Source organism: Cryptomeria japonica, chromosome 6 (genome assembly GCF_030272615.1).
Source record: "Cryptomeria japonica chromosome 6, Sugi_1.0, whole genome shotgun sequence".
NCBI classification, from domain to species: domain Eukaryota; kingdom Viridiplantae; phylum Streptophyta; class Pinopsida; order Cupressales; family Cupressaceae; genus Cryptomeria; species Cryptomeria japonica.
In genome coordinates, this window is record NC_081410.1 from 426,328,149 (window position 1) to 426,342,371 (window position 14,223).

Here is a 14,223-nt window from a genome sequence, read left to right on the forward strand (position 1 = left end):
GCTTTGCAATGAAGTAGAAAAGTTTTGAACCCTCAAATGATCCTTCCTTCCACCAATATTCTATCAGTGTAAGGAAATTTGGCTCTTTCATCCACATATTTTCAAACCTGAAGGGAGTCTTGGATGATCCCTGAGTGCCTTGTAAAGAGAGAAAAATGGGGTAATGATCCGAGCCTGAGCAAGAGAGAATGTTGCAGGAGGGAGAAAAAGGAAAAAAAGTCAAATCCCCTTGCCAGAAAAATCTGTCTATTTTTTTTTCTATCTTACTGAAACCTTTCCTTCTATTTGTCCATGTGAAGGTGTCTCCTGAGTCTATTTCTAGAAGGCCATTCCTTTCAATCCAATTATTGAAATCCTGCTAGGCACTCCCTAAGTGAATGATTCCTCCCCTCTTATCTAAAGCACTCCTGATAGCATTAAAATCACCCCCAATAAAGACTTGTTTCTCAGATAAGGTGGAGAAAACTCCATATAAAGAGGACCATGTGAGTCTCTTTTTGAGTGGGGAGACTGGGCCATATACATTGATAATGAAGAAAGAAGTGTTTGAATGAAGATGAGTGATTTTGGCAAGCATCCAATCCTTACTAGATGCAATGCCTTCAACTTTAATTTGAGAGGACTTCCAAATTATCATTAGTCCTCCAGAGGCACCTTCTGATGCTATTGTTGTTTGGAGAGAAGCTAGGAATGAGGAGCTAATCCCATTTCGAAAGGCAACTGCTAGCTTTTCCTCCAATTTAGTTTCTTGCAATAGGATTAAGTCTGCACTGACCAAAACGATCTGCCTTTTGATCGCCCTCTATTTTTTAGGGGCATTGAGACCCCTAACATTCCAAGAAAGGATTTTCATTGTTGTTCCAGAAGGGGATTTCCCTTCCCTACTTTCCATAGATCCAATAGTTTAGATTGATTCTCCGCCATTCCATCCTGAGATCTAGTCTCTATGAGAGACTTGCGGCCCTTTTTGGGTGGGGATGAACCAAAATCCGGCTTCTCCATGCCCTCCTAGTTCTAGTGGAGCCCTAGTTTCCTTTTTTCCTTGATCTATGAGTAGAGAACTGCCAAGGGGGTGTCCAATATTGCATCCTGGTCTTCCTCTCCTATCATGAGATTTTGCAAAAGATTCTGAGCATCATGATCAATAGGCAAATCCAAACTGTTTGACTCAAATGGTGGGGAGAGCAGAAAGGGGTAAGGAATTTCCACTGAGAGGTTAAAATGCTTGGGGGGGAGGGGGATAGTCTGAAGAAGGAGAAATCTCTCCCTCTGAAAAAGAGTCTCAATATTCTCCTCCATGTTTTCTTTAAGATCCTCTTCAATCACCTCCTCCTCTTGTAATATTTTTGAAAGATGAATATTTTTGCATTTAGTGGATTTTTCTATGTGGAGGGAACTCCTAGAGTTCTTGTGCTTAACACAACTCTTCCCTTTGGTGACCTTAATTGGAGGTTGTGAGAAAATATTGAAGGCACCTCTGCTCAAGGAAGGGTTTTTGTTTTGCCCAAACAAACTTCTAATAGCCTTTTGGGATTGAGGCTTGACAATCGGTGATAAAATGAGAGGAGGTCACTTAATAGGGGAGGGTTGGGAACCTTGAGGAGAGAGGTGTGAAGATGGGGGATCTAGGCCTATAGGATTATTTCTAAGATGCAGACAAGAGCAAGGAGGGTGGAGGGCTGGGGAAACTAGAACCACATTTGAGACTAGGAGAGGAGTTGAGACACTACAAAGGGGTTGGTGAAGGGGCTTTGATAAGGCTTGGACCGATGCTTTAGCTTCTAGGTCCGGTGCAGTATCCCGAACCAAGGTCCTCTTTGGAGAATCTGGGCTAGTAGTGAGTGGTTTTGGGTGCTGAAGAGGGAGGTTGAGGGCTCCCAAAGACACTGCCAAGGAGCTATTATTAACTATTTGGTTCCTTAACAAGCATTTGCCCTGTACTCCATTACCCAATCTTATCACCTTTTGCTTCCATCTGCCTAATTCCTCAAGCTTACTGTAAAAGCCTTTGGAGAGATCAATATCTAAATAAATATTTGCTATATGCCCATTCTGACCTTCGAAGAAATCTACTTCAATCCCTACCAGGAAACAAAGCACATCACCAATCTTCGGGAGTGACTCTAGGCACCAGAACTCGAATGGAAGGCCTACTAAAGATAGCCAAATAGGATTTTTCTTGAATCTATGCTAAGCTAGATGGAATCCTAGTTTCCAGTCAAGGAAGTGAAAGGTGGAGCCTTGAAAGAATAAAGGACTATCTTGTGTGATTGCTTTTTTTAGTGCCGCATCCACACATTCCATGAACAAAAAATCATTCTCCAGTTGTCTAACTGTAATAAGATTTGGGAAGGAAGATTTCCACCAATCCAGAATGTCTTTTCTTGTCCCACCAGTGCCACACCATTTCGCAAAGAAGGCATTCTCCTTGAGGCAGATGAGCGAGGGGTTTAAGGAATCTGATGGGAGCACAAACAGTTTGCTTCCCATAGATTTCCTAGACCATTTCTAATCCTTACGCTCAAAGGGAGGTTTAGGCCATGAGGAAAAGGCATTTCTGGAGCCCATGGCACACAAACCCCTATTGGGAAAACCCATGGCACGCGAATCCCTATAGGGAAATCCTGTTGTAAGCGGAAGACAGTTTTGAAGTCTTTGGCGATGAGGCTGCTGCTTGGAAGAAAGAGGTTGCTTGATAGAAGCAAAACTCTTTTTACAGGTTCCAATACGGATGCAGTTTGAACCCGTCACAACTTTCTTTGCCCAGGAGTCTAAGCTTTGGAACTCCTCAGAAGAATTTGTTTGAAAACTCTAAAATTTAGCTTGCTGGAAGGAACTCTAGAAAGAGGGTCTTCCTCGGAGGTTGAAATTATGCCGGTGGCTCAAAAAAAACTTAGGAGGATGATGATTAACTAGGGTTTGAGGCCAAGACGGGTTTCGATTCCTTAGTCTATTATGGAAAGAAGATCTTTGGGGTAGGTGAGGAGGGAAGAAACCATGAGAAGTCTAGCCATGGTTTCTCAGAGTAGCCATGGTTTATTATTTTCTATAGTTTATTAAGATTATTTTTTAGTTTCTGGATTCTGTTGTGTAGGTTTTTGTTTTCATCAATGTTTCAGATCACATTCTATGATTCATGTTTGCATCAACATTTCAGATCACATTTCATGATCCATCATCACAGTTCATTTTTTGTTTGCATCAACGTTTCAGATCACACTCCATAATCCATCATCACAGTCCATTTTTTGGTTTGCATCAACATTTTAGATCATATTTTATAAGCCATCATCACACTCTATTTTTTTGTTTGCATCAACGTTTCAGCTCATGATCCATTTTTCTCCTATAGTCTGATGGATCATGAAATATGATCTAAAACGTGGATGCAAACAAAAACCTACACAAAAATCCAAAACTAATCAACTTTTTCTTTTCTTGACAAGAAAAACAACAACAAATTAACATAGAATGGAAATCAATTGGAGATTTCTGGCGACCATGATGTTAATGGTGATGACAAGCAAAGCAGTGAAAGCAAAGTGGGATTTCACTCATGCAACGTTCTACAAAGAAGCTCCTGGTAGAACCTGCCACTATTTTGATGAAAACAACCACTCTTTATATGTGGGTGTTTACACAACAGCACTGAGCACTGCTCTATTTGACAATAGAGGCAAATACGGGTCATGTTTGGAAGTAAAATGTATTTTTAGCAAATGGTGCTTAACTGGGTCTTGAACTGTGAGAGTAATTAGAATAGATTTTTGCCCTCCAAATTATGCCAAGCCCAGTGACAATGGAGGGTGGTGCAATCCTCCATGTAAGCACCTCGATTTCTCCATCCCTGCATTTGAACATATTGCAGTTTATGAGGGGGGAATTGTGTCTGTGCTCTATAGGAAGGTCAAATGCCTTTTCAAGGGAGGAATTCGGTTCACCATTAGGGGAAATCCCTACTTTCTTCTGGTTTTGGTGTGGAATGTGGGTGGAGATGGACAAGCTGTGAGTGTGAGCATCAAGGGAGCCAACACTCCCTGGTTTCCCATGAGGAGGAATTGGGGTCACAATTGGGAGTTCACTCAGGCTCATCTTCAGGGCCAAGCTCTTTCTTTTAGGGTCCTTACTAGTGATGGGAAGTCTCACACATCCACTAATGCTTCTCCCCATGATTGGGTGTTTGGGAATACCTATATTAGCCAGCCTTGATCATCATTCCTCAACTTACATTTGTTTCGGCTCAACCATTAGATTAAAACATTTAGTTTTTGTTAAAGAGATCCAAGTTCAAATATTACCGAGAATAGATGTCTTTTATAGGTGATTTTTAGAGTCAAAAGAAACTTGTTTAGTCTTTAATAAATGTATACAACAAGTTTCTATAAGGTATATATATCTCAAGAATAAGTTGATGAATCTTAAATATATTTGATCGTTGTTCCAAAATATCTCAAATAGATGAATTTGATGTAATATTAGAATTCAATAGTTTGGAGATTAACAATGGAACCGGTCTATTAATAAATTTTACCTTTTGGTTAGAATAGTTTGGAAAATTTGTGGAGGGTTGGGTTGAACTCATGGTTGTGGGTCACTTCCATGTGCTCAAATATATTCTACGATTTGTGGATTTTTTTTGAGAATTGTGTAGTGTTTTTGTTTTCTAATTCATCTAAGTCCCTTATCACTAACTACTAAGGATGAGATTTGCAATGGTTATGTTCTCCTAGGAACAGGTCTATAAAGGTATGCATATCACAAGAATAAATTAATAAATCTAAAATGTATTTGATCATTGGTTAAAATTGTCTCAAATAGATGATTTTGATGTAACATTGGAATTCAATTTCTTTGAGATTATCAATGGAACTTCTCTATTAGTATTTTGCCTAGTGATTAGAATAGTTTGGAAACTTTGTGGAAGATTGGATTTAGTTCATGCTTGTGGGTCACTTCCATGTGCTCAAATCTATCTAATGATTTGTGGGTTCTTTTTGAGAAAATGTGTAGTTGTTTTGTTTTCTAATTAATTAAACTCCCTAATCATTAAATACTAAAGACGGGATTTTTAAATTGTAATGGTTATGTTCTCCAAGATTAATTTTTTTCATTGGATATTTGTTATGGTTATGGAAATGAATGGAAACAAAACTCTCTAGTCACTAAAAAAAAAAAAAAAAAAAGCAAAGATTGGGAATTATAATTAATGGAAACAAAACTCTTGAATCATTAAATAAATAAAAAAATAAAACAAACAAAGCTTGGGAATTATAATGCAAGTTCAGGTTCCTTTTAGTTCTCTAATTACATTATCTCTAGAATGATATGTAAATAATAATTGAATAAAATACTTGAAACTGACTGGATGATGAATGAATTCACATTAAAGAGTTGTCTTATTAAAGTAAAACAATTAGAATGAATGTGCATTAAATGGTTGTCCTATTGAAAGTAAAAAAACTAAAAATAGAATTAGTAGTTTTTTATTAAGATAAATGGTATATATATACACAACCTTAGGAGTGCACACCCAAGGAGGGGGAGAAACACCCTCAGAAGAAGCAGTCCCCTATTGAGCAGGGTTTGAAACTAGAGTAGAAGCCTACTGGGAGGATGAAGACTACATAGGAGGATCCATCGTAGATTGAGGACTGGAGCTGATGGGAGTCTTTTGGGCCAAAACCGCAGGGGCTTTACCTTTAAGAACCACAGTGCTCCATTCATCCTTCTTGGCTCCCTCCATCGATTGAGAGCTAGACTCCTTAACAAGGGGTTTTAATTTTAGAGTTGCCAAGGGACAATCCCTGATCTTATGATTCATTGACTGGCATCGATAACAAGTGTTGGGTAGGTTCAGATAAAGCACCTTCTAGGTGAAGGTGTTACCGCCTACTTGAATATCAACAATTTCCTTCAGGTCACGAGAAAGGTCAACCTCAACACATACCCTCTTTTGAGGGTGAGCATTAAAAAAATGGTCTGGCTCGAGGCAGACAACTTTGCCAATAGACTGAGCAATGTTTTGCATGAAATGCCAACAAGGCAAAGGAAGACCAAAGAACTCAACCCAAATTGGAACTCACAATTTTTTGTCATTCGAGATAGAAAAATTGCGAGACCAATGCTGGAAAGCCAGAAGGGATGACCTAACAATCCACAAACCATGGGAGAGAATGGCCTCTACATGGGAAGTGTTTGAAAAGAGAAACAAAAAAAACCTTTCGTGAGACTTTGGACACCATCAAGTGTAACTCCATGAGGAGACCAGGCTTTGGCGACCCAATCACGAAGCATGCTTTCAGGAGGGATCCTACCCACAAAATAACCTATCAAAGTACATTTTCCAAGTTAGTCACAGGCATTGTCAAAATCCTGAACATGAAGTACAACATTAGGTGAGGACAGACCTCATGAAACACTTTCAGAACAAACTTGTGAGGGTGTTTTCTCGAGGGTTCCATGAGGGTCCGTTGCAGCATCTCCAGCACTAGCATCAACTGCTGGGCTAAAGTTGGTCGGAGCCATAATAAACACAAAAATCTCGTAGTAAATGCAGTATAAAACAAACATGATGGAATATGCAACGTCAAACCCTAGCAGAGCTCATTCCCAACAATCCTTAGCCAATAGCCCAATGTGGTAAAATTTGAATTGTGTTAATAAATAATTTGAATTATCTTGTCAAAGAAAATACTAAAATTTATTTTTAAAAAATCAAAATATGATGCATTAGAGAAAAGAATCCATAACAAGATGATATAATTCTTTTTTATTTTAGATAAATCATTAAGACAAAATGTGATTTCAAATAGAAAGAGTTATATTTTAGTACATACAAATTTTCAAATTTACTTTAATATATATATTTTATAAAAAATAGTGAAAAAATATATCCATGCACTAAAGTTTCAAGTTATCAATGCACAAAAAATTGAAGAAATAAAAGGTAAATTTACTATATAAAGAGTGATGCTCTATGTAACTAATTTTAACATTTCATTAGTAACTAAATTTTAGTGTTTATTTTATTAAAAAAATTATATTCAAATAGTTTTTAAATTTTTTTTAATAAAAACATAAAATATACTAAAAAATATAAATTTTATTAGTTTACATCATTTCAAAATTCAAAATATATATGTCACTTTCTAGTGATTCAGTTTAACGAGTAGAATTAACATCGGCAATTTTGTTTATAAAAGTGTGAGATGGCTTTGTACTTTTACCCCTCAGCCTTATGGAAGTTTTGGACCCTCATTGTCCATTCAACAACAAACCATAGTCTTCTAAACACCTCTTCTAGTTTTGTCATCATGCTCAATGATTGTGGAGTTAGAATTATAACTTATTTTGCCCCTTTTTCACTAGAGCATTTTTCTTGGCATATGGTTGTTTTAGGGGGTTGGCCTTACATTCCCTTCAAGTATACCCAAATTTGGCATGCTTTCAACACGGGAATTTTTTTTCCTTATAAAAAGATAGGAAAGCTACTTTTTCTTGCTCACAAATCTACTGATACTTTTATTTCACTCTTTATTAAAGCTTTTATTTGTAACAATGTTATGCTTCAAATTCAAGTTCAAGAAAATAAAGTGGTGTTTAAGTGGCTCAACTCCAAGAGTTACTAGATCATTGGGGCAATGCCTTGTACCATGGCTAGGGTCCCCTTAGATAGTTTTGTTTCCTATGGTTGTTCTCCACCTCACAAACATAGATGTGTCTAGAGGGTTTTTTATCAATATTTTTAGTCACCATGAAACTAGGCTCGTCACCACCACTTTAGTGGTAGGAGCAACATGGCTTAGTGGTGCTTTACCTCTCCCCCACATACAGGTTTTGCCTTTGGGTAGCCTACAACTGAGGTGGGGCCAGCTACTAGTGGTGGCAATAGTTGGTTGTTGGCTAGTGGTGGTGGTGGTTGGCTAGACTCTTCAAAGTGTTTCCCCTGATTGACTCTAGCAATTTCACAAGCAAGGAATGAAGATAAAGAGGAGGGAGAAATGAGTGCTGATGGGGGGTGATCCCTTCTTGATGTCATCCTAGACCCTACTGATGTATGGGTAAATTGAATGACCAAGATCCCCCTTTGCCTCCCACTAGTATTGATCTCACCATTTAAATGATTTTTCTCTTATTTTTGTTATCTAACTTCTAGGAACTGTTCAAGTGACTTTGAGGGGTGACCTCGTGTTATATATTTTTCTAAAAATGTGTATATTTTTGTAAATTAATAGTAATTGACACACGTATTCATAAAAAAATGTAATGTTATTATATAATAATTTATTATTTGATTATTAATGGTTTAATATAATTATATTTTTTAATATTTAATATTTTTTAAATATATTTTGTAATAAATTATAATATAATAATATTATATTTTAATTTTCAATGATTTGTTAAATCACTCATACACACACATCAAATATATTATGTAATAAGTTCTAATATAATTATATTATTTTATTTTTTAATGATTTAATATATTAATTTTTAAATAATTTCAATTTATTTCTAATATACAATATAATATTTATTATTATCAATTTGTAAAACCTATCCATTTCAAAACATCAGGAACAATGGGAGGAGGTTCGAACATTCTCGGGTTTCAGAACAGGGTTTTAAGGAATGGAAGATGGTGGCAAAATGACAGTGTAGGGTGGTAGGGCATTCGAAGCAGGGCTACAGGGAACGACAAATGGTGGCAAGATTTCAGTGTCCCCAAAATTTAATCTATTTTTAAACAAATTTTTTGTATGTTTAGTTTCAAGTGTTTTTTTTTTTAACTATAAAATATTGTGCATGTATGAAAAATGTTTTCTTAAGTTTTGTCTAAAAAAATGGATCTTTTAGTGGATTCCTCAAATGGGCTCTAAAGATTAGCCAATCAAATTATCAAAAAATAATTTTACAATTTAGTAACTTAAAAAGATTGCATATAAACTTTTAGGAAAAGTGTTTTAGCCAATCAAATCTTCCAAATTAATTTTTACAATTTAAAAAACTTAAAAAAATTATTATAAACTTTAAAATTTCTATAAACCTGATGAATAAGATTGAATATTCATTCATAATCTCCTTATTATCATTTATCTACGATTTATTTTTCATTCTTCTTTTCCTTTCGTTTTCGTTTCAATAAAATAAAATTTGGATAAATTTTGACAAAATAAGTTTTCTGTTATTGGCCAGAATGTAACAAATCCGTGGATCTATTTATATAGTTAGTGGGTTGATGGGAATGCACAAAAGATTTATTGGATTCTGCCATTTTATGAATCTCCTCCTTCTTGCGTATAACATTGTCTTTTTCTCTGGCAGCATCCATTATTTCGTAACTCAATTTGAAATTCATATTTCGACCAGAACGTTTTGTAGATGATTCTAATAACCACCGAATAGCAAGTATTTTTCCTTCTTTCTTCTTTATTTCAATGGGAACTTGATAAGTGGATCCACTTACACATCTTGATTTTACTATCAATTTGGGAGTTGATTTGTGTATTGCTTGGCATAGAACAATTAGTGGATTTTTCCCTATTTTTTGTTGAATCTTTTTTAGAGATTGATAAAAAAGTCGATAAGCTAATGATTTTTTTTCGTGTTTAAGAATATGGTTAACGACCATGTTAACTAATCAATTATGATAAATCGGATCAAATTTCTCAATTTTCTTTTCTACAGTACTTTGGCATGACATGAGTGTGAAAAAGGTTCATAAATTTATTTCATAAAGACTAATAATTAGTTATTTTGGTTTTTTAACTCCATACTGTAGGGTGGATCTCTAAAGGTATCAAAGATCTCCCTCCAAACCGTACATATGACTTTCATCGAATACGACTTTCCACATGATTCCATCTGCATATATTAGATATTCATTCTTATGCATTTGAATTATGTTTACTCATTCTCATATTGAGTATCAGTTTCCTTTCTTTTGCTATGATTAGAAATCTTGTATTTTCTATATCTATACGATTAAGTCCTTAGGTTTAAAAAAAGAGTAAGAAAAGAAGAAGAAGGTGTTTTAACTCAATTCTATTTGAATTGAACCTGTTCCAAAAAGGTCAAGACATTTCCAATTTATATGTTAACACACACTACAACAAGGGAAAAATTATGAAATGAATTCAATACAATATTAAACCTTAGACATATAATATCCTTACAAATTAGTTTGTTTTAGCCTGCTCTAGTCCCCTTACGAAATGTTCGCTATTGGGTTAGCCATAAACTTTACATATTTTTAGCAATTGACATGGCAACATCATAAAATGATACAAATCTTAGATAAGAATATACAATGCACTAGAACGCCCTTGTTTATGATTTTTTACTAAGACAACATCTAAGATTCCTCGAATTATGTGATATTTAACACTGGGAAAATCTTTAACTCTTCCACCTCTTACTAATAATACAAAATGTTCTTGTAAATTATGGTCAATACCAAGTATATAAGCAGTGATTTCATATTTAGAGGTTAATCGTACTCTAGCGACTTTATGTAAGGTAGAGTTTGGTTTTTTAGGGGTGATAGTGGAAAAGTTGACAATAAAGTTATCTTTACTGCCACTATACAAAACCGTACATGAGAATTTCTCCTCATATGGCTTCTCATTCAATTCTTTTGAGGACATTTTTGTTTTTTGAGTATTCCCTTTCTTCATTATGGAAACTTGACTCAGTGGTTTTCCTGTTTTAACACGAATGATTAGTATAATATATATACATATATACATACATACATACATATATACATATATATATATAGTAACAAAAAAGCTCTCTGAATCCTTCAGGATTAATTCTTCATTCTCTATTAAAAGGAATGAGAGTGACAATCTTTTTTTATCCATTTTTGTTTTTAATAAAAAAAGCAACATTAAAGAGGACGCTGACCCTTTACAAAGCCAAATGCTATCAAAGATAAAAAGACCAAGCAGGGGAGAAAATCCCAAAAGAACAAAGTCGGACAGGCCAAATTGACCTGTCAAACCATCAACAACCCAACCCAAATCAAGAGGGGGGAGAGAAACCCAAAACTTGACTAGGGGGGACTTGGGAAAGGGGGTTAGATTTTCCTTTCCTCATATGGCAAAAAACCATCCATGCAACACTATCATTATGTAATTTCAAAGAAGAATCAAGCGGGGAAGACCCTGTAGGGTCAATGTCAGACTATTGATGCAGAGCCGCAACAGGCTGTTGTAGTGGATCAACAACAAGAGAACAAACCCCAGGAGCAGAGTGAAGGTGAGGAGCAGGAGCGACAGGTGCATGAACCAAGGGGGAAGGGTCCACCACAACAGTAATATCAACTAGGCCTTCATCAGCAGTAAGGGGTACCTCATCATGAGATGAATCAACCGAAACAGAATCTGAAGCATTAATCATTAAGTGGTCTTCTGTAGCATCTTTCCACCAAGTAGCAACACCTTTGCGACGAGAGAGAGAATAGTCAGAAGCAAGGTGACCCATTGAGAAGAACCTTCAATAGTGAAAAGGGAGGCCCTCATAATCCAATGGTTGGGTCCAAGGCCTATCTCCAACCATAAGAACCACATCCCTAGGGAGGGCCAGAGATATGTCAACATCAATTAAAAGGAGAGCAAAGGTAGAATGACCCATGGAGAACATGGCATCATCAACCTTCAAGAAGTTGCCAATGGAGTTACCGATGGCCTAAAAACAAGAATGTTCCCAAAAATGGAGGGGGAGATTGGTGAGGCAGACCCAAACCAGATGAACAAAGAGAGATTCTGTAAGGGGGTTGAAGGAAGGAGTCCAGGGCTTGATAGAGAGGGAGTGATCCCCCCAAGTCCAAAGCTTTCCCAAAATCAAATCACGCTCATGAGTAGAGGTAAAGGAGGAAATGAAAAATCCCTTCGCACAAGGGAAAAGTTCAATGCCATAAGAAACAAGGGGCTTCCAAGAATCACTCACCAAGCGATGAAGGTTCGGGAGGGAAGGCCAAAACCTAGTAAATCTACAGACCAAAGTGTTGCGTTGATAGAAGTCAACATTCTCCATAACCTCTCGGCCACATACCACAATAGGAGAGGTCTTGGCACAAGGGAGAGGATGAACTCCCTTGGAAGGCTGGGCAACAGATTTAGTCACACGAGCAAAGCTACGCTTTCCAGCAAAGGGCTTGGGCAGAGCAGCTTCACCCCGAGCATCACACACAACAGTAGCAAGGGCCTCCAAATCCAAAGCTAGGTTAGAGACACCAGTCATGGGGGACCCAATCCGAAACCCCCGCGTAGAGGGTGTGGGTGAAGACGAAAGAGAGCCTCTGTCAGAAACTACAAGAGGAGGGAGACCAGCACCTTGCAGACCACCAGCGACAGAGGCAGAGGGACATGCATCCACATTGCCCACTAGGGAGGAGGCAGGGCCGCCAGTAGGGGATGCCGAGAGAGAGTCCAGCGAAGCTGAGGGCCACAAAGATCTGCCACCAGGTACGTCCATAGTAGCACTGCCCAACACAGGGTCCAACACAGCAAAGGAGTCATTGCGAGGGTTTTTCAAAAATGCTTGGGCGAGAGACATTGTAGCGCATCACATTGTTTCCATTTTTGTTATTAACATGCTAATTTTTTTATTTATATCTCGAAATATCATTTATTTTTTTTGAATAACAAATTCAATTCAAAATTGACAACTTAATGTCAGCTTATCCATGTAGTTATGCATTATTTAACTAGGAATCGATTTGATGAAAGATCTTTACTTTTGTGCTTTAGTTTGGGTGGCATGGTTTGGTTTCTGAGGATTATTTCGATGGCCAATGATAGAATGGTATCAATAGAATATAGGATCCGAGTGGCTGTGTGCCCCAATCGGCAATGTAAACCAAGAAAGTCTAGGGAAAAACAATTCTTTTTTTTAAGTCTATTATGCGGATCTAAATAGAATAAGTCTATGCAAAATAGAAAAATAAAAAAACTCTTTGCCTACTAGGTTACATAGTTTAGTTACAAATTTTCTTGCAATTAAATGTCAATCTGTAAATAGTTAGAGAATGATTCCATTCTTTTTTAACGAGGTTTTGAAAGAGTATGAAAACAAGATATAACTTCCGGGGAATAATAATATAGTTTCATTTTCGATTTTTGGGGAATGAAAAGTTCTTACAATTCCCTTCTAGATGAGGATAGGAAAGAGATATAACTCAGTGGTAGAGTGTCACCTTTATGTGGTGTTCTTCTATTTGAAATGACTTTTAAAAAAAAAACTATTTATTGAATGAAATAATTTTTTTAACAACTAATTCAACTAATAAGAATTAAACAATTTGCATAATATTATCCTAATGACAAGTAAAATAATTTCAAAATACTAGAAAAAACATAAATAAAAAATTGAATTACAAATATAGGTGAAATATATATAAATTTTTATTACCAATCAATTTTCAAATTTTATTTTATACATCAGTTTGGTTAAAATTTCAATATCCGCATGCTCTATTAATCTGCAAATACAGGTGGTAATCCTTAAAAAAGTGATCTAGAATGTATAACAACCAAACGAAATAAAAAATTTAGTTTATTCAATCACATTAATTTTAATGAAAAATAATGTCTGCCTCTGAGCTACGCATTTACAGGCGAACAACTCATTATTGAAGAGCAGAAAACCGGAATTAAAGGCCAACGCTTCAAAATGAATATAAAGGGGATGAATGTGGGTAGAAAAGAGGGATAACTTCATGAAAATATGTTCTATAATCAAGGGAGATAATTTATCAAATGTTTGGTTTAAAAGGAGTGGTATTTTAGACCTGTTCATATTTTAAATATTCGTGCTTATCTTTTCCACAATTCATGCAATCTACAAAACCATCTTAGTGTGGATGTATAAATATCCCCACAAACATGACAGGGTGAAGTAAGAACAATCGATACTTTGCAAGAGAGAAAATTTCTTCTGTGCTGAATTTTACCTGGGTAAAATTATTTTCAGGTAAAATATCATTTATCTTATTTTTTACAGTTTATTAAGATTATTTTTTAGTTTCTGGATTCTGTTGTGTAGGTTTTTGTCTGCATCAATGTTTTATATCATATTTTATGATTCATGTTCGCATCAACATTTCAGATCACATTTCATGATTCATCATCACAATTCATTTTTTGTTTGCATCAACTTTTCAGATCACATTCCATAATCCATCATCACAGTCTATTATTTTTGTTTGCATCAACG

General features: G+C 36.0%; 1 pseudogene; it reads left to right on the top strand.

Moving 5' to 3' along the window:
- Window positions 1-3,501: 3,501 nt before the first annotated feature.
- Window positions 3,502-4,209, top strand: LOC131043013 (expansin-A9-like; annotated as a pseudogene).
- The last annotated feature ends 10,014 nt before the right edge of the window (window positions 4,210-14,223 follow it).